Genomic DNA, 22063 nt, shown 5'->3' on the forward strand with positions numbered 1-22063 from the left:
ATATGTGATCACAAGCAGGTCACCAATTAGCTGATCGGCCAGGTACCGTCAACCGACAAACAGCTTCTAAACAGTGTGAGGAATGGCAAGTCTGTTACAAAGAGGTGTTTGCTGACAACTCTAGTGGAATATAACTTTGCTAGCAATTTATTTCTTCTGAAAGTCAAAGTGAAGGCAGACAAGGAAGCACGGTATTTGAATTCCGGCCAGCCGGTGGAAAAGTAAGCCTTACCTACTGGGTGTGGGTTTCAGCGTAACAGGGGAAGGCCATTGTGGGCGAGCAGCGTTGTCAGCTCCATCCTATCCGATAACAAGATGTTGCTTTGCTTCTATCGAGAAGCCCAGGGTAAGTGCAAACAGGTTTGAGAATCTTTTTGGAATGCCGCTGCTGCTGCTGTTCCTGTCACTGGATCAGTGCAAAATCTCCTAAGTGAACAAGAAGGAAAATTTAAAAACAAGGATTCACCAGTTGCTGGACATCTTGAGCAACACACACAAAATGCTGGAAGAACTCACAAGCAAGGCAGATCTATGGAGAGGAAGTACAGGACGAGAGGGTGTACAGGAGTGAGATATGCCAACTAGCGGAGTGGTGCTGCAGCAACAACCTGGCACTCAACGTCAGTAAGACTGATTGTGGACTTCAGGAAGTGTAAGATGAAGGAACACATACCAATCCTCATAGAGGGATCAGAAGTGGAGAGAGTGAGCAGCTTCAAGTTCCTGGGTGTCAAGATCTCTGAGGATCTAACCTGGTCCCAACATATTGATGTAGTTATAAAGAAGGCAAGACAGCGACTATAACTCATTAGGAGTTTGAAGAGATATGACACGTCAACAAATACACTCAAAAACTTCGATAGATGTACCATGGGGAGAATTCTGACAGGCTGAATCACTGTCTGGTATGGAGGGGATACTGCACAGGACCGAAAGAAGCTGCAGAAGGTTTCAAATCTAGTCAGCTCCATCTTTGGCACCAGCCTACAAAGTACCCAGGACATCTTTAGGGAGCGTCCATTATTAAGGGCCTCCAGCACCCAGGACATGCCCTTTTCTCACTGTGACCATCAGGTAGGAGGTACAGAAGCCTGAAGACCCACACTCAGCGATTCAGGAACAGCTTCTTCCCCTCTGCCATCCGATTCCTAAATGGACATTGAATCTTTGGACAATACCTAACATTTTTAATATACAGTATTTCTGTTTTTGCACATTTTTAAAAATCCATTCAACATACGTAATTGATTTACTTGTTTATTTATTATTTTTAATTTTATTAATTATTATTATTTTCTCTCTCTGCTAGATTGCATTGAACTGCTGCTGCTAAGTTAACAGATTTCACTTCGCATGCTGGTGATAATCAACCTGATTCTGATTGTGACTAAACAGCCGACACCCTTCATCAGGGCTGGAAAGGGGAGGGTAAGAAAGCAGAATAAAAGCTGAGCTCCATTATCCTATCCAATGCCAAGAAGTTGAATTGCACCTATTAAGATGTCCAAGGTAAATCCAAATGGGTTTTTCTTTTGGATTGTTGCAGTTTTCCCTGTCCCAGGATCAGTGCTCCTTTCCAGGGGAGGGAAGGAGATGATGGGTGGAACCAGGTGAGGGGGAAGGTGGGTGGGAGGGTGAGGGAGATGACGCTGAGTGGTGATAGGTGGGAGGGGGAAAGGGCTGATGAGGGAGGAAACCGATGGATGACAGACCAGGGAAGGAAAATGGGAACCTTAGGGTGGATATGGACAATTGAGGAGAAGAGAGTGGGTGAGAGATAACCAGAATGTTGAAGGGAAAAAGAGAAGGAAAGAGGGGGAGAGTAAGTTAGAGAATCGATGTTCTTGCCATCAGGTTGGAGGATACCCAGACTGAAGATCAGGTGTTGCTCCTCCAACCTGAATTCAGCCTCATCATGGAGTAGAGGAGACATGTCAGATTAGAAATAGGAAGTTGAATGGAAGTAGATAACCACAGAGAGACTTTGCCTTTTTAGAGCAGATGGAGGAAAGGAGTTCAACAGAGGAACCCTCCAGTCTGCATTGGGTCTCAATGGCGTAGAGGAGTGCCAGTGACTTCGCTTTAGAGAGTCTGTGGTCCTGGACGGAGGTGCAGGGGCATGTGTTGCACTCGTGTTTACCCGGATAAGTGCCAAGGGGAGATCAGTGGGGAGGGATGAATGGACAAGGGAATCGCATGGGCAGTATTCCCTATGGAAAGCAGAGAGTGGGGAGGGGAAGAGGGAAAGGTGTATTTAGTGGTAGGATCCCCATGGGAACAGTAGAAGTTACAGAGAATAACGTGCCAGATATGGAAGCTCGTGGGATGGTAGGTAAGGACAAGGGGAACCCTATCCCTGTTATGATGGTGGGGAGGATGTGGTGAGGGCAGATGTGTCAGAAATGGAGGAGACTCGTGTGAGGGCAGCATCAATGGTGATGGGAGGGAATTCCATTCATTGACAGAAGAGAACATCTCAGGTGTTCCAGAATGGAAAGCCTCACCCTGGGAACAGATGTGGCAGAAATAGAGGAACTGAGAGAAGTAATCACGTTTTTACAAGTGATAGAGCCGGGAGGGCTATAGTCAAAATACTGGCAGAGTCAGCACATTTGTAAAAGATGTCAGTAGGTAGTCTGTTTGTAGGGATGAAGACAGAGAGGTTGAGAAAAGGGAGACAGGTGTCAGAGATGGGCCAGTGTTGTTGTGGGCAGGATGTAAGATGGAGGCAAAGATAATGAGCACAGATGGCTGCAGGAAGCAGCAACAATGCAGCCATCAATGAGGTGTAGAAAGAATTGGGAAACATTACCAGTGTAGATGTGGAACATAATTGGTGAAAAGGCAGGTATAACGGGGACCCATGCAGTTACCTATTGCGACACCCTTGGAGAAAGTAGGATGATCCAGATGAGAAATTGTTGAGGAGAGGACTACTTCCGTCACACAGAGAGGCTGATGGTGGAGGGGAACTAGTTAGGTCTGTTGTCTAGAAAGAAGCAGAGAGGTTAACGTCTACCAGATGGAGGATGGATGTGTACAGGGACTAGGTGCCCATAGTGAAAATAAAGCAATCAGGGTTAGTGAGAGATGAAAGTGACCGAAGGGACGTAGGTGGCAAGGGACTGAACTGTGGGGGGGGGGGGGGTGGAAACAAAATGGAGTCAAGTTATGTGGACTCAAGTTCAGTGGGGCAGGAACAGGCAAAAACAATGAACCTACCAGAACAGCTGGGTAAGATTTAGAAATGAGTAGTGCAGAGTACAGGGACTTTGGGGTTGGTGGCAGTGGATGGGAGGTCTCCAGAGTTGATGAGGTTGATGGTGGTACAAGAGACAATGGCTTGATGCTACTTAGTGGGGTCCTGGTCAAGGGGTAAGTAAAAGGAGGTGTCTGAGAGCTGCCGTCTGTCCTTGGCAAGGTAGAGATCAGTCCTAGCACACCTCTTGTCAGTGGGTTTGATGGTGATCTTTGGATTGGTGTGGATTATGAAGAACTCTTAGACAACTCTAATGAACACTGATTACAACCAACGTCCTAAGCTACCAATGGAGGCAATAATGTTGCTCATGAAGAATCTGCTCCAAGATGGAAGCAGGTGTTAATTAGTTGTGCTCAGGATCCTGCAATCAGGAAGCAATTCATCAAAGAGACATTTCTCAGCATGAAACACGGACTCCATGAATGCTGCCTGGCCTGTTGAGTTCCTCAAGCCTATCATGTTATGTATTACTGTAAACACAAGACTTCATGGCAATTCCATCAATTACGGTGCAGAGACTTCTAAAATTATCATCTGAACTAGAGACTGTAAGGACCTACGCCTTGACAGCTATTATAACCGTGTCTAATCTGCCCCTTTATCTTCAGCAGCCCAGCCACCCAAAACGGAAGCAACATTGCAATAAGGAAATGGACAATTCATTCAACCTGTGACTAAAGGGAGTCGCTAGGTGGAAATAACACAGGGGAACACTGAATCCAACAAACAAAAATAAAAAGAAAACTGAAAATATTGGAAATCTGAAACACAAACAGTCAGCGGATTAAGCAGCATCTGTGGAAAGAGAAAAAGAATTAACATTCAACACACACAAAAAATACTGATGGAACACAGCAGGCCAGGCAGCATCTATAGGGAGAAGCGCTGTCAAAGTTTTGGGCCGAGGCCCTTCATCAGGACTAACTGAAAGGAAAGATAGTAAGAGATTTGAAAGTAGGAGGGGGAAAGGGAAATGCAAAATGATAGGAGAAGACCGGAGGGGGTGAGATGAAGCTGAGAGCTAGACAGGTGATTGGCAAAAGGGGTACAGAACTAGAGAAGGGAGAGGATCATGGGACGGGAGGCCTAGGGAGAAAGAAAGGGGGGAGGGGAGCACCAGAGGGAGATGGAGAACAGGCGGAGTGATGGGCAGAGAGAGAGAAAAAAAAACAAACAACTAAATATGTCAGGGATGGGGTAAGAAGGGGAGGAGGGGCATTAACGGAAGTTAGAAAATTCAATGTTCATGCCATCAGGTTGGAGGCTACCCAGCCAGTATATAAAGTGTTGTTCCTCCAACCTGAGTGTGGCTTCATCTTGACAGTAGAGGAGGCCATGGATAGACATTTCAGAATGGGAATGGGACGTGGGATTAAAATGTGTGGCCACTGGGAGATCCTGCTTTCTCTGGCGGACCGAGTGTAGGTGTTCAGCGAAACGGTCTCCCAGTCTGCGTCAGGTCTCACCAATATATAAAAGGCCACACCGGGATCACCGGACGCAGTATACCACACCAGCTGACTCACAGGTGAAGTGTCGCCTCATCTGGAAGGACTGTCTGGGGCCCTGAATGGTGGTGAGGGAGGAAGTGTAAGGGCAGGTGTAGCACTTGTTCCGTTTACAAGGATAAGCGCCAAGAGGGAGATCGGTGGAAAGGGATGGGGGAGATGAATGGACAAGAAAGTCGCATAGGTAGATTTCCCTGCAGAAAGCAGAAAGGGGGGGAGGGAAAGATGTGCTTGGTAGTGGGATCCCGTTGGAGGTGGCGGAAGTTACGGAGAATTATACTTTGGACCCGGAGGCTGGTGGTGTGGTAGGTGAGGACAAGGGGAACCCTATCCCGAGTAGGGTGGTGGGCGGATGGGGTGAGGGCAGATGTGCGGGAAATGGGAGAGATGCATTTGAGAGCAGAGTTGATGGTGGAAGAAGGGAAGCCCTTTGTTTAAAAAAGGAAGCCATTTTCGTCCTGGAATGAAAAGCCTCATCCTGAGAGCAGATGCAGTGGAGACGGAGGAATTGTGAGAAGGGGATGGCATTTTTGCAAGAGACAGGGTGGGAAGAGGAATAGTCCAGGTAGCTGTGAGAGTCTGTAGGCTTATAGTAGATATCAGTAGATAAGCCGTCGCCAGAGATGGAGAGAGAAAGATCAAGAAAGGGGAGGGAGGTGTCAGAAATAGACCAGGTAAATTTGAGGGCAGGGTGAAAGTTGGAGGCAAAGTTAATGAAGTCAACAAGCTCAGCATGTGTGCAGGAGGTAGCACCAATGCAGATGTCAATGTAGTGAAGGAAAAGAGGGGAACGGATACCTGTATAGGCTTGGAACATGGACCGTTCCACAAAGTCAACAAAATGGCAGGCATAACTGGGACCCATACGGGTGCCCATGGGTACACCCTTGGTTTGGAGTAAGTGGGAGGAGCCAAAGGAAAAATTATTGAGAGTAAGAAGTAATTCCCCTAGACGGAGGAGAGTGGTGGTAGAGGGGAATTGGTTAGGTCTGGAATCCAAAAAGAAGCAGAGAGCTTTGAGACCTTCCTGGTGGGGGGTGGAGGTATATAGGGACTGCACGTCCATGGTGAAAATAAGGCAGTGAGGGCCAGGGAACTTAAAATCATTGAAAAAATTCCTTTCAGTTAGTCCTGACGAAGGGTCTCGCCCGAAACGTCGACAGCACTTCTCCCTATAGATGCTGCCTGGCCTGCTGTGTTCCACCAGCAATTTTTGAGTGTGTTGTTTGAATTTCCAGCATCTGCAGGTTTCCTCATGTTTGCCAAAGAATTAACATTTCCTGTTTGTCAGTTTGAAACACGCATTAATTTCAAATAACCTGCTTTTCTGGTTTAAATCAGAATAAGCATCCTCTTTATTTTTTCTTTCCCTCATGTGCTGCTTGATTGGCTGAATTCTTCCATCAGAGCAGAATTTGTACCTGTTTACCAGCAGCTGTAGTGATTTGCATCTCCAATGTGTGTGCCTTCAAACTAGCATGGCTTTTAGTTCCTTTATTCTTTCTCCCACTTCTCTGCTTTCATAAACACGAGAGGTTCTATAAATGCTGGAAATCTAGAGCAACACAACAAAATGCTGGAAGCACTCAGCAGGTCAGGCAGCACCTTATGGAGAGTAATAAACGGTTGACATTTTGGGCCTGATGAAGGGCGTTGGTCCAAAACGTCAATTGTTTATTCCTTTCCATAGATGCTGCCAGACCTCCAGGACTTTTTGTTTGTTTCTGTTCCACTCTTTAAGAAGTGAGGAAGGCAAAAGAGTGGAAATTATAGGCCAGTTAGTCTAACCTCAGTGGTTGGGAAAGTGTTGGAGTCCATTATTAAGGATGAGGTTTCAGGATACTTAAAATAAGTCAGCACAGTTTCTGTAAAGGGAAATCTTGCCTGACAAATCTCTTAGAACTCTTTAAGGAAGTAACAAGCAGGGTGGACAAAGGAGAGGCAGTGGATGTCATTTACTTAGATTTTCAGAAGGCATTTGATAAGGTGCCTCACATGAGGCTGCTTAACAAGTTACGATCCTATGGTGTTCCAGGAAATATACCGGCATGGATAGAGGAATGGCTGACAGGTAGGAGGCAGTGAGTGAGGATAAAGGGGGTCTTTTCTGGTTGGCTACCAGTGACTAGTGGTGTTCCTCAGGGGTCAGTATTGGGACCCCTGCTTTTCACTTTGTCAGTGATTTGTATAATGGAATTGATGACTTGTGGCAAAGTTTGCAGACGATATGAAGGTAGGTGGAGGGGTAGGTAGTGCTGAGGAAGTAATGTGATTGTTGCAGGACTTAGACAAATTGGAATATTAGGCAAAAAAAAGTGGCAAATGGAATGAACCCTCCTGATGAAGGGTTTCGGCCCGAAACGTCGTCACTACCTCCTCCCATAGATGCTGCCTGGCCTGCTGAGTTCTGCCAGCATTTTGTATTTTTATTTATTTCCAGCATCTGCAGGTTCTCTCGTGTTGCCTGGCAAATGGAATACAGTGTTGGGAAATGTATAATAATGCATTTTGGTAAAAGAAATAATAGTGCGGACTATTATCTAAATGGGGAGAAGGTTCAAACATCAGGGGTGCAGAGGGACTTAGGAGTCCTCGTGCAAGACTCCTAGAAGATTAATTTACAGGTTGAGTCTGAAGAAGACAAATGCAATGTTGGTATTTCTTTCAAGGGGAATAGAATATAGAAACAAGGAGATAATGCTGAAGCTTGATAAGACACTAGTCAGGCCACACTTGGAGTCTTGTCATCAGTTTTGGGATCATTATCTCAGAAAAGGTGTGTTGTCATTGGACCGAGTCCTGAGGAGGTTCATGAGGATGATTCTGGGAATGAAGGGGTTAATATATGAGGAGTGTTTGGCAGCTTTGGGCCTGTACTCACTGGAATTTCGAAGAATGTAGGGAGGAGATCTCATTGCAACATACTGAATGAAGAAAGGACCAGATAGCATGGATGTGGAGAGGATGTTTCCTATGATGAGAGCTTACAGACTAGAGGGCACTGCCTCAAAATTGAGGGGTGACCTTTTCAGAACAGAGATAAAGGGGAATTATTTTAGCCAGAGCGTGGTGAATCTGTGGAATGCTCTCCCACAGAGTGCAGTGGAGGCCAAGTCCGTGGGTATATTTAAGGAGGAAGTTGATAGCTTCCTGATTAGTCAGGGCATCAAAGCATATGGTGAGAAGACAGGAATGTGGGGTTGAGTGGGATCTGGGATCGGCCATGATGGAATGGCTGAGCAGACTTGATGGGCTGAATGGCCTAATTCTGCTCCTATGTCTTATGTTTTCATCTATCCCCCTCTATGTCCTTTCTCGCTGCATTGTTCACAGTCAGCAAGGGGCTACCACCCTCCCTCAGACAACACTGCCATAAGCTCTCTTGTTCTCTGCCCTTCACAAGATCTCCCTCTGTTCTCTCTGCTTCTCCTTCACTACGACATAAAAAATGTCTGATTTCTAACTCCTTCCCAGTTCTGATGAAGGGTCATCAAGCTGAAACGTTAACTGTTCCTCTCTCCTCAGATGCTGCCTGATCTGCTGTGTATCGCCACCATAGCCTGTTTCCTTTAATTCAGATTTTAACTTCCGCAGTTTTTCATGACATACTGCCTGGGTGAGGGGGATGCACTTCTGGCACTAAAATGGGCCATTATAGAGAGCATGAGAATGCAGGGAGATGGACATTATTTAGGCAGAAGGGATTAGTTCAGTTAGGCATTTAGTTACCACTTTGGTAAAACGTTATGGGCCGAGTGGCCTTTTCCTGTGCTGCGCTCTTCTATGTTGCTTATAAAGAGAGATTCTCCACAGTAACAAGTTCAGGGGTCAAAGAGCACCATCTGAGAGATCTCAGGGCAGTAAAGCCAAAGAGAGGGGAGGACAACATTTTCACTTCCAGCAGGAGGTGCCGAGAGCGGCTGATCTGACAGGATGAGGAAGGGGGGCTGCGACTCCCCGGCAGCGGCCACACTCACTCTGGGTGCACCCCGTCAGCACTGTGCAGACACCCGGCAGCTGCTCCACACCGAGTCAGAGGGGAGGCGTCGAGGGAACAGCAGTGAGTGGGAGGTGTGAGAGGCAGGGGATTGTTTCAGCTTCTAATCACAGTAGAGTGCGGAGCAGGTCGATGTATTCGCCAAGGTTAGGAGTGGTTATATCCATATACATTCAGGCGGGAGGGCCAAGACTGCTATAACTAATCAGCACTCTGTAGAGTGGCTCCAGTGTATCTCTTCCGCCAGCCCTAATTCCATTATTTTTTAAGACTACAATATCCCAGTGTTTGAGGGCAGCTTGAATTGGAGTTTTTACAGATTCCATCCATTTGTGAGCATATTCCATTCTGCCAACTCAAGTCAGACGGAATGAAATACCCAAAGGCTGCACCTTCTCACCCAGCCTTAAACTTGGTTTGATTGAACTGAGACTGTCTTTATCCCAGCCCGGCAGGTAACTCTTTGAAATCGTGCTGAGGGGGGTGTGAGGGAGCAACACAGATGGCTATTGGAATTCAATTATTGTCCATTAGCTGCTCTGAAGCACTAGGATCTGCTCCCGCAGTGAAATGAACCGGGAAATGAGCTGCTCTGTACTTGCACTGTGGTAGAGGTGCTTTATGCCCTCTATAAGATCCTGTCAACTCTTTATTTCTCAGATGGGACTGACTCAGTCTCATTCACTTGCCGTCAGTGACTGTAAAGGAGTGAAAAGTCCGATTTGGTGAGAATCTGTGTAAAAAGTGTTGGGAGTTTGCTGGAGAAGGAAGGAGACCAAGCTCATTCCAACTGAGGCACACCAAGTCCAAAGATGCAACACGCCCTGAAGTCTTCGGGTTGGCGTCATCTTACACTCCTCAACCCACCAGTCAGCTCAGACTCCTTTCTTGCCACTTTGTACTGGTCGTATCCTGACGCAGGGCTTCGACTGATACACTGGCAATTCTTCCCCCTGTCGCTCCACGCACCCCCCCCCCCCCCCACAACAGAACCTGCTCCTGACTCCACTGAGCTCAGAATCAGAATCCGGTTCATTATCACTGACAGATCGTGTGACATTTGTTATTTTGTTACAGCAGGACAGGGCAAGACATAATAAAGGCAATAAAACCATATAATAAATAGATGGGTAGATGGATAAATCAATAAACAGTGTGAAAGAAGGATAGTTTTTGAGGGCTGTTCAGAAATCTGATGGCAGAGGGGAAGGTTTCAGGGTCCTATACCTCCTCCTTGACGGAAGTAATGCAGAAAGGGCCTCTCGAATGAAGATCCTCGATGCTGGATGAGGTCTTCTCGAGGAACCAACTTTTGAAAATGTCCTCAGTGGGGAGTGGGGTTGAGCCCACAATGGAGTTGGCAGAGCCTACAGCCAGGAGACTGTTTGCTGCTTCAGTAGAACTCAGTCAGTCCTGATTCAACAGCCTTTAGTCAATAAGCACCGACCCTCGGGGGGCATGCAGACGTAATCCATCCTGGCACACAAGCCTACAGCTACAAGAGGTAAAGGCAAACAGGGGGAGTGGAAGTGCAGCTGAACGGGTGAGTTAAAGCTGTAGCGACAACTATTTGTCAACTGTATCTCATTGAGACTAACAGGCACGGGGAACTGACAATATAATCCAAATGCAGCAAGTGGTAGTGTTGAGGGAGGGGTGCAACGGGGAAGATGAATGAGAAGGAAGCAGCCAGTTGCCTGGAAGCGCCGTGTGACAGAAACGTGATTTTCCAAAAAAGCTTCAATAGTCCAAAATGTGACAAGAACATCAGAAATGACAGCAATACCTCGAGCATAACCCTGCCAGGACTGTCAGGTGCAAACAGTAATGCTATAAAAGCAGGGGATTTTTAATTGATTTGGCTTCTGATTAAAAAACATCGCTGAGACTGATCATCATGTCTGGGTGCTGTTTGTGTGTAAATACACGAGTAACCATATAACCATATAACAATTACAGCACGGAAACAGGCCATCTCAGCCCTTCTAGTCTGTGCCAAACGCTTACTCTCACCTAGTCCCACTGGCTCGCACTCAGCCCATAACCCTCCATTCCTTTCCTGTCCATATACCTATCCAATTCTGTACAGCATTTCCTCGGTTCGGTATTTTCTTAAAGATTCTATCCATTCTAATCAAACGTCAGTTGCTTTAATTTACATACAGAGTCAGTGCAAGGGATGACAGGGAGAGAAGCTGACCTTCTACTTTGCAGCAATATCTACCGACACAACCGATCGACAGGTGATGCAACAGCCTCTGCTCTACATACTGTCCTTATGCATCTGGAGGTGTGAGAAAGCTGCTCTTGGACTACAGTTCAGCATTCAAGACCATAATTCCCTCCAGGCTCAACAAGAAGTTCAGAGAGCTCGGCCTTCATCCTGCCGTGTGCAGCTGCATCCTGTCAGATCACTGGCAGGTGGTAAGAGTGGGCTCCTTTACCTCTGCCCCTCTGACCCTCAACACAGGTGCCCCTCAGGGCTGCGTACTGAGTCCCCTCCTTTACTTCCTGTATACCCATGACTGTATCGCCTCCCACAGCTCCAACCTGCTAATTAAACTTGCCGACAACACTACATTGACTGGCCTTATCTCAAACACTAATGAGGTGGCCTTACAAGGAAGCAGTCTGACACAGTGGTGTCAAGAAAACAACCTCTCCCTCAATGTCGCAAAAACAAAGGAGCTGGTTGTGGATTACAGGAGGAACGGAGACGGGCTAACCCCTATTGACATCAATGGACCTGGGGTGGAGAGGGTAAACAGCTCCAAGTTCCTCGGCATCCACATCACCAAGGATCTGTACATACTGGCTGTGTGGTGAAAAGGGTACAACAGCACCTCTTTCACCTCAGACGGTTGAGGAAGTTTGGTATGGGCCCCCAAATCCTAAGGACTTTCTACAGGGGCACAATTGAGAGCATCCTGACTGGCTGCATCACCGCCTGGTTTGGGAACTGTACTTCCCTCAATCGCAGGACTCGGCAGAGAGTGGTGCGGACAGCCCAGCGCATCTGTAGTTGTGAACTTCCCATGATTCAGGACATTTACAAGGACAAGCCCATAGGATCATTGGGAACCCAAGTCATCCCAGCCACAATCTATTCCAGCTGCTACCATCTGGGAAACGGTACCGCAGCATAAAAGCCCGGACCAACAGGCTCCAGGACAGCTTCTTCCACCAGGCCATCAGACTGATGAACCCATGCTGATTTGAGTGTGCTCTATATTACATTGACTGGTCTATTTAGTATAAATTATTATACATTTCTATGATTGCCCATTGCACATTTAGATGGAGATGTAGCAAAGATTTTGTTTGTATGCCCAGCTCCCCAGTAACTGTGTGGGTTTCCTCTGGGTGTTCGGCCTTGCTCCCACATCCAAAGAGCACGTGGGGGGGTGGGTAGCTTAATTGGTCACTGAGTGTGTAAGCGAGTAGTAGAATCTGGGGGGGGGGATGGTGTGGGAATGTGAGAAGAGTAAAATGTGAGTAAGATAGGATTCATTCAAACTGATGCTTGATCAGTGGTGCCAACTCAGTAGTCATACGAGACAGAAACAGACTCACTGGCAACAGGCCGATGTACGAATGTCTCCATTTGCAAGTTTGCACGTATAACTCAACAAATGTTTGTGTGTGCAGTGTGTCTGTCTATTGCTTCCTACCCCATTCTATACGTCTGCATGTGTATGTTTTCACGGTCGTCCTCCCCACCCCGTAGGCACACGTTTCTGAATGTGGCATGGTTGGGGCATTGTGCTCTCTGACAAAGGCTGGATTGATATCACTTGCGCTACTGAATCCTATTACAGGTCAAGTACCTCTTATCCGAAATGCTTGAGGCCGGCAGAGTTTGGGATTTTGGAATTTTTTGGATTTTGGAATATTTAGTGAGATAGCTTGGGATCGCCATCATTTCCAAATGAATTTATGTGCTACCGGTAAGCAATCTTTTTCTTACACCTGTTCATCATACATATGTACTTAACAGTAAAAATTATTACATACCATTAATATAAAGAAAATATAATGGTTAGAAAAGCTGCACGGCAGCATGGGGGGATACCTGAATCAGCTGTTCAACAACAACCAGCAACGGCGGGCTTTCAGACTCCACTTAAAATGCCGTTTTTATGAAAAGGTAAAAGTACACTGTATTTGTAGCTTGTAGCGGTGTGCTACACGCAGCGCTAAAATTACGACACGGAGTCGGTAACTGCAGTCGAAGGAAAAAACTTTATTCAAAAACTTCAGCCTCACTTTTAAGCCTCTGTCAACCGGCCCCCCGTGGCGCAGAGGCTCCAAAGCTCTGTGCTTCCAAACCCCCGTAGGCTATCTAATTGTGAGTCGGTTCGGATGCGCCAGGAAATGGGTCGCCACAAGCTTACCTTTTTTTCAGGTTTTATGTAAGGTTTAAAAGCAATCAGCAAGGTAGATTTTTATCAGCGATAATCTTCACAAAGTCATCAATGAGTTTCTCTGCTGCTTTGTGACCAGCAAATGCTTTATCTTTAATTTTTTTAATCTTTAAATATTTAATGACATGCTTATTATGTTTTGTAACTCCAAAGATTAATCAAAAGAAAAACACGGGAGCCAGAGAATGCGTCTACTTAGTGTCACTTTAGTGAGTTGCTCAGATGTGATGTGTTAACGTAGTGACGTATGCCATCCATGTACTTTCACATATAACCCATAATGAATTATGTAAACAATAAAGAATGGCTAATCAAACAATATATAGTATTTACAATATTACTGAAATATTAAACACATTACACTCCTCCCTGCTTAGCTATAAACACCAGCTCAATATAGAATGCATCTCAACTCAAGTATGTAACATATTGCTCTCTAGTCATCCTATATATACATTGAATTGAATTGACCTTATTTCTTACATCCTTCACATACATGAAGAGTAAAAATCTTTACATTACATCTCTGTCTAAATGCGCAATGTGCAATCATAGTAATGTATAATAATTTATAATAAATAGAACAGTCAACATAACATAGAAATACACTCAAGTCAGAGTGAGTTCTTCAGTCTGATGGTCTGGTGGAAGAAGCTGTCCTGGAGCCCGCTGGTCCTGGCTTTTATGCTGCGGTACCATTTCCCGGATGGTAGCAGCTGGAATAGATTGTGGTTGTGGTGACTCGGGTCCCCAATGGTCCTTCGGGCCCTTTTCACACACCTGTCTTTGTAAATGTCCTGAATCATGGGAAGTTCACAACTACAGATGCACTGGGCTGTCCGCACCACTCTCTGCAGAGTCCTGTGATTGAGGAAAGTACAGTTCACGTACCAGGAAGTGATGCAGTCAGTCAGGATGCTCTCAATTGTGTCCCTGTAGAAGATTCTTAGAACTTGGGAGGTCCTATCAAACTTCCTCCACCATCTGATGTGGAAGAGGCGCTGTTGTGCCTTTTTCACCACACAGCTAGTGTGTACAGACCACGTGAAGTCCTCGGTGGTGTTTATGCTGAGGAACTTAAAGCTGTTTACCCTCTCAACCCCAGATCCATTGATGTCAACAGGAGTTAGCCCATCTCCATTCCTCCTGTAGTCCACAACCAGCTCCTTTGTTTTTGCGACATCGAGGGAGAGGTTGTTTTCTTGGCACCACTGTGTCAGAGTGATGACTTCTTCCCTGTAGGCCACCTCATTATTGCTTGAGGCAAGGCCAATCAATGTAGTGTCATCAGCAAATTTAATTAGCGTATTAGAACTGTGGGAGGCGATACAGTCGTGGGTTTACAGGGAGTAAAGGGGGGGACTTAGTACACAGCCCTGAGGGGCTCCTGTGTTGAGAGTCAGAGGGGTGCAGGTGAGGGAGCCCATTCTTACCACCTGCCAGCGATCTCACCCGCCAAGTAGAGTGATCCCCTTGTCTGGATATCCCAAAAAAGTAAGAAATCCTCCGCAGCGATTAAATCTTCAGATGGGAATGGGACAACTTAGATCTCAATTTACTATACTGTGTGAGCAGGTGAGATGTCTCCGTGAAACAATCTCGGCTTCTGGAGTCTCCTGTGTGGTGGTTATAGGAGCTGATTCAGGATGTTGTTGTGACAGCTCTGGACACCTTTCTTCCCTCACCATTGACTCTGCTCTCCCCTGCTGGTTGATGTGTTGTTTCCAGATGACATCAGGTGCAATCTCCACCGTGTAGGAGAATGGTCCAGTTCTGTCCTTAATCTCCCCAAGTCCCCACTTTTGATCATCTCTATTGTCCCTCATCAGGACTGTTTGTCCTGGAGTGAGACATCGGACCTCCTTGTTTGAGGGGCCCTCAATTTGCCTCAGCTGTTTGTTCTGCGTACTCCTACTGAGATTGGGGATGAGGAGATCCGAGCATGACCACCCACAACAGCTGTTGGTTGTGAAGTGTTCTACACAGCGATATGCAAGGAGGAGACGACTGGTGAACTTCTGATTTAGTGTCAGTGTGGTGTGTTTTGCTGACATTGCTCGCAGTGTATGCTTTGGACTCTGAACAAAACCTTCCACCAAGCTATTTATAGTTGGGTGGTACGGTGCAGACGTAATGTGACTTATTCTATTCATTTTGAGGAATGACCGAAACAGTTCTGCAACAAACTATGGTCCATTGTCACTGACTAAGTGTTCTGTTACACAAGTCTTGGAGAAGAGACTTCTGAACACGTAATAGGGTGCGAGACTGTCGTGGAGGCTATTGGAAACATTTCTAGCCACTTTGCAGCTGCTCCACTACTACCAAGAACAGTTTGGCAGAATCCACATGAATCCTCTGCCAGGATGATGAGGCCATTCCCAGAGATGGAGGGGTGCTGCTCTTGGCATCTCCTGGACATATTGGCATCCGGAACAGTGCCTGGAGAGCCGCACGATCTACTGATCTATCCCAGACCACCAGATAAACCTCCAGCCAACGCTTCCGTTTTGACCACGCCTTGATGACCAGCATGTAGTTTGTCTTACTCTTTAGCTCCCAGCTTGGATGGTACAACTCCCAATCCCCACATAATAACAAACCCCCATCAAGGGCAGGTTCATCCCAATGCTGGTAAAAATGGGGGAACTAGAATTTCTGCTGCACGTTTCAACCATTTTGAATTGCCTTGTAGACCTGAGACAGTGTGGGGTCTTTTCTGCTTTACCTTTTGATCGTCTCTGCTATAAAGGGGAGACTTTTGATTTGTGTTAGGGAGAATACGTCAAGAGGTGTGTACTCGTTTGTAAATGTTTTCCGATACTTCCTTTTTCAGGGATAAGCATAACAATCTAATAGTGTTTCCACGATTAGTTGTCCTCTTTTATTCAATCTTGTAATTGTGCCCTCTGAGGAACAGGGCCCACCTCTGTTAGTGGAAAACCCTTCTGTGGACTGAAAACGACACCTGGGGTTGATGATCAGTAATGAGGGTGAACTCTCTCCCATACAGGTACTGGTTGAAACTTTCTACACTCCAAACCAGATTCAAGGCCTCTCTGTCAATCTGTGTGTGATTTTTCTCTGCGGTGTTAAGGGAATGTGATGTAAAGGATATGGGGCATTCACTGGCATCGCTCATAACGTGTGACATGACTGCACTTGTACCACAAGGCGAGGCGTTACAGACAAGCTTCACTGGACGATGTGTGTGAGTACAGAGTCTGGCATCACCATTCCCTTTGCTTTTTGGAAAGCCACCTCACACTGCTTTGTCCATTTCCTCCCGATCTGCAGTAATGAGTCCACTGAGTGGAGTCCACTGAGTGGAGTGGCCAGCTTTGGCAGGAACCAGTAATAGTGACCGACAAATACTAAAAAGGACTGCAATTGTGACACGTCCTTTGGCCTTGTGGCATCCACCACTACTAGAAATTTCTCAGCACACTTCCATAAACCTTGTGTGTCAATGGTGTGACCACAATAAGTGATCCTTAGTTTAAAGAATTCACGTTGGTTGCGATGTGCTCTGAGCCAATAATCCTCTAGTCTTTTTAAAACTATCTTGAGATTTTGAAGATGTTGCTTGCCATCTGCTCCAGTAAAATGATGAGTGGCTGGGCAGCCTTGCAGAGCCTGGTCCATAGCATTGGGCCAGAGTGCAGGTGCAAATGCTACCCCAAAAATAAGCCTATTGTAGTGATAAAGCTCCTTGTGAGAAACAGCTTGGACCCCTCTTTCATCTCCAGCTGTAGGTAGGGCTCAACTAAGTCCACTTCGCTGAAGTGTTTTGCTGCAGACAGGTTTGCAAAGATATCCTCTATCATGGGCAGAAGGTATTGATCTACTTTCAGTATTGGGTTGATGTCGACCTGAAAATCACCACAGATCCTGGCAGACCCATTCTTCTTGGCTACTGGGGCCACTGGCATTGCCCATGGGCTCCACTCAAACTCGGAAAGAATTCCTCCGTGCAATCTAGCTCACTGGCTACTTTATCACGGATGGTATAAGGAACCGGACAGGCTTTGTAACACTCTTTTACCTTTGATATGTTTGAGTTTTCAAAGCCATCCTTGAACACTGCTGTTGAATCATCCAGTACCTTTCTTAATTCACTTTCAGTTGACTGTATTGTGGGAGATGAGGCATGAAAATGGTGGGTAGATCTCCACTCATGTGGTAGGTGCATCAGTAATCACGGCACCACAATGCCACGCATCAGCTCAATCTGGCTTGTTGGCGGTTATATTTCACTGTTACGAATGCCTTTCCCACAGGAGATATTTTTCTCTCCTGCAAGTTCTTAACTGGATATCAGCAGGCTTCAGTTCAGGTTCTTTGAAATGCCAAACTCGTTTTGTGGAATGACTTAAACCGCTGAGTCAGTATCCAATCCATTTTAATTAATCTGCCATTCACTACTGGTGTAAGCTTGACACTCGAGGGGTGGAGCAAAGTTAAGATGGCACCAAACGGCTCTATTTCTATCTTTGATATCTCTGTTGTTCCTTTTCAGGGTCCTTTTGAAAACCAACCTGGAGTTACACTCTGACTTTGGTGCTCTGCGGGAATGGGACCTGCTCTCACGGCCTCATTTTGATATCCCAAGGACGCAGCCTGGAAGACCAGTGCACCTTCAGGGTGTTGTATTTTTGTAGCTCTGGAAACATGCTGATTCTAGGCCGGTGCCCCTGACTGAGGCGCCGTGGGAGAACACGGATCTTCGTGAGCAGTGGGTTAGCTGCCGTGGGTTGTGTGCCCAGAAATCTGAGCCTTGGGTCCGACTCTCCGTGCACGGAGCTCGGAAAAAGCGACGCAACAGACTTTTAACACCATAAATCAGCAAGTCGTTTGTTACCTTTCCCCTCTCGCTGTGAAACGGGGACACCTCTTTTTTCCCTTAGTAGGGAGACAGAGAGCCTCTGGAATGTCCAATTACCAGATGAACGAGTAGTCTTTAGGGTACTACAAGTCTGTGTTTTTATTGATGCTTTGCTGCATGCTTGAGTGCTCGTTGGGGGGGGTGTCAATGCTTTTTTTGCTGGTGGGGGTGGGAGTTGGGTCATTGCTGCTGCTTGTGTATGGGAGGGGGAGCTGGGGGACTTTGAGATTCTAATGATTAACCTCATTCATTCTTTGGGGCACTCCTCTGTTTTAGACCATCATAACATAAGATACAGGAGCAGACGCAGGCCATTTGGCCCATCAAGTCTGCTCCGCCATTCAATCATGGGCTGATCCAATTCTTCCAGTCACCCCCACTCCCCTGCCTTCACCGCACACCCTTTGATGCCCTGGCTAATCAAGAAACTGTCTATCTCTGCCTGAAATGCAGCCAATGACCTTTCGTGGATGCTTGTGAAGTAAAAGAATTTCAGGATGTATATTGTACACATTTCTCTAACATTAAATGTACCTATTGAAGCCATATTACTTGTCTATTGTTAGTTTTCACATGCTAAATCTCAAGGCTACTCAGTCCTGTCTCATTCTCATTATTATCGCATTTTTCACATACAGCCGGCAGATTAGTGCTCTTTTTGAAACTGCCACTTGACTTTTTATCTTTTTCTCTTCCCTGTGCGGTCCATTTATTTTTCTCTGCCTGGCATGCTCTTTGTATGTGAATTACCTTGTTGTAATTTCTGCAAGTCTTGCCTCTAAACCCACATTACTCTGGGGTATGTGAGCCCCTGCCACAATGGTAACACTATTTGTTCGGCCAGATGTTACAATTTTGTCCAGGCTCATTTGAATTCCTGACTGCAACTCAATTGCACCTCTGTCAGCTGTTTCCATTGACACAGAAATTTCAACTGCTCTTTTAAACACGAGTTGTGCTTCAGTTAGGAGCCATTTTTAAATGCTTTCTTGTAAGATTCCACAAACTAAATGATCTCCCAGTGCATGATTAAACCCATCACTGAACCGACAATATTCTGGCTGAATTGAACACCTCTGCCTTTTGATTCTGCTTAAGAAATATAAAGTGTTCTGCAATCAACAATGGTTTCAGTTCTAAATGTTCCTGCATTACTTTCAGATATCAGCACAGCTCATTGTGGCTGATTTGGATGGAGCAATTAAACAGGCACTCGTTTTGTACCAGCTATTCTAATTGCTTTGAATACTGCTCAATTTGTTCAGTGTGTATCCTCCAGTTATCTGTTGTACAACTGAGCACTTTTGTCTTTCTAATGTAGCCAGCTATTTCTGCTTTTTATTATTATTATTATCACCTGATACTCACTGTTTATGAACCTGTAAATTCTATCTGTTTTCTGCTTTCTTTTTAACTCAACCGTCTCGCTCCCCTTCGGAAGAAAAGATGTGCTGCATTTCAACAGCCTATGTTCATTTTAAAGCTTCTTCATCACTACTGGTATGTTTTGTAACTCCAAAATCTGATCGAAAGCAAAACACTGGAACCAGGAAATGTTGTCTACTTAGTGCCTCTTTAGTGAAGTGCTCAGATATGATGTGGTGGTGTAATGATGTATGTCATTCATATGGATATAACCTATAATGAATTTTATAAACAACAAAGAATGCTTATTCAATATTTACAGTATTACTCAAATATTACTGAAATATTAAATATACTACAGTGCCTTTTCTTTCATTTCTGCAACCAGCCTGCTGAATACTCACAATTACCTTCAATTTCCAATTCATCATGATAGATCTTTGCTTGCTTCATGATCAGCACACCGTTAAGCATTATATGGTCACTCTGACACTGACGAATTCATTCTTTTAATACACCATCGAGATCTTAATTTTCCGCTTTATGCAGTGTTTTCTGTTTTTCAATAACTTCCGTCCATTACTTACGTAAGGTGATTTCTTAAAACTGCCTGTGCATTACCTGGGAACCTTCCCAGCACCTTGTGGCATTTTCCATTTGTGACGTCATTGTCGGTGCTCAGAAAAATTCAGATTTTGGAGGTTTTCAGATTTTCAAATTTCGGATAAGGGGCACTCAACCTGTCCTGGCATTGTATTTACAGGATCTACTGAGTAGGGATGGAGCCAGACTTCCAGGAAGAAAGCCTAAACTTGGAATGAATGTGAGACAAAAATAGGAAAAGACTGCATGGGAATACTCTGCCCAGCTGACAGAACAGACTCATTGCCACCATATCTAACTGCTGTGACAATGCAGTACTGTTCTAATTTGATTTGATCAATTGCATGTAAGTTTAAATAAAACTAAACCCATCTCTGCATTTGATTTGCGAGTATATTTTGTGCCAGGTATCAAAGGTTTGTGACTGCCCTGTGGTTTTGGGGATTTTGGCAGCCTCTTATTCATAAGCTCATCTAAATGTCTCCTCCCTGTGCTTAAAGTTTAGACAATAGACAATAGACAATAGGTGCAGAAGTAGACCATTCGGCACTTCGAGTCTGCACCGCCATTCTGAGATCATGGCTGATCATTCACTATCAATACCCAGTCCCTGCCTTGTCCCCATATCCCTTGATTCCCCTATCCATCAGATATCTATCTAGCTCCTTCTTGAAAGCATCCAGAGAATTGGCCTCCACCGTCTTCTGAGGCAGTGCATTCCACACCTGCACAACTCTCTGGGAGAAGAAGCTCTTCCTCAACTCTGTTTTAAATAACTGACCTCTTATTCTCAATCCATGCCCTCTGGTACTGGACTCTCCCAACATCTGGAACATATTTCCTGCCTCAATCCTATCAAATCCTTTAATTATCTTAAACGTTTCAATCAGATCCCCTCTCAATCTCCTCAATTCCAGCGTGTACAAGCCCAATCTCTCCAATCTCTCTGCGTAGGACAGCCCTGCCATCCCAGGAATCAACCTAGTGAATCTACGCTGCTCTTCCTCAACTGCCAGAATGTCCTTCCTTAAACCTGGAGACCAAAACTGTACACAATATTCCAGGTGTGGTCTCACCAGGGCCCTGTACAAATGCAAAAGAACATCCTTGCTCTTGTATTCAATTCCCCTTGTAACAAAGGCCAACATTCCATTTGCCCTCTTCACTGCCTGTTGCACTTGCTCATTCACCTTCATTGACTGGTGAACTAGGACTCCTAGGTCTCTTTGCATTTCTCCCTTACCTAACTCTACACCGTTCAGACAATACTCTGCCCTCTTGTTCCTGCTTCCAAAGTGGATAACTTCACATTTATTCAAATTGAATGACATCTGCCAAGTATCTGCCCACTCACCCAGCCTATCCAAGTCTCCCTGTATTCTCCTAACGTCCTCTTCGCATGTCACACTGCCACCCAGTTTAGTATCGTCAGCAAACTTGCTGATATAGTTTTCAATGCCCTCATCTAAATCATTGACATAAATCGTAAAGAGCTGTGGTCCCAATACAGAGCCCTGTGGTACCCCACTAGTCACCTCCAGCCAGTCCGAGAAACACCCATTCACTGCTACCCTTTGCTTTCTATCTGCCAACCAGTTTTCTATCCATGTTGAAACCCTGCCCCCAATGCCATGAGCTCTGATTTTACTCACCAATCTCCTATGTGGCACCTTATCGAATGCCTTCTGAAAATCTAGGTACACAACATCTACTGGCTTACCCTCGTCTAACATCCTTGTTACACCCTCAAAAAACTCCAACAGATTAGTCAAGCATGATTTGCCCTTGGTAAATCCATGCTGGCTCGGCCTAATCCTATTTCTGCCATCTAGATGTGCCACTATTTTGTCCTTAATAATGGACTCAAGCATCTTCCCCACGACTGACGTTAGGCTAACAGGTCGATAGTTCTCTGTTTTCTCCCTCCCTCCTTTCTTAAAAAGTGGGATAACATTAGCCACTCTCCAATCTTCAGGAACTGATCCTGAATCTAAGGAACATTGGAAAATGATTACCAAT

The 22063-nt window shown here is 45.5% G+C and overlaps 1 protein-coding gene across 2 annotated transcripts in view; it reads right to left on the reverse strand.

The window, feature by feature from the left end:
- Positions 1-22063, reverse strand: part of ano10b (anoctamin 10b) — a 48665-nt gene that overhangs the window by 22995 nt on the left and 3607 nt on the right. Inside the window, exon 2 of one of the 2 annotated variants that reach the window (XM_059992656.1) lies at positions 237-426. The gene's annotated coding sequence lies outside the window, so the exon portion shown is untranslated. Of the gene's footprint in view, positions 1-232; positions 427-22063 lie in introns of both variants that reach the window. The other variant, XM_059992655.1, reaches the window with a different exon arrangement.

Source organism: Hypanus sabinus, chromosome 17, assembly GCF_030144855.1.
Source record: "Hypanus sabinus isolate sHypSab1 chromosome 17, sHypSab1.hap1, whole genome shotgun sequence".
Classification (NCBI taxonomy): Eukaryota; Metazoa; Chordata; class Chondrichthyes; order Myliobatiformes; family Dasyatidae; genus Hypanus; species Hypanus sabinus.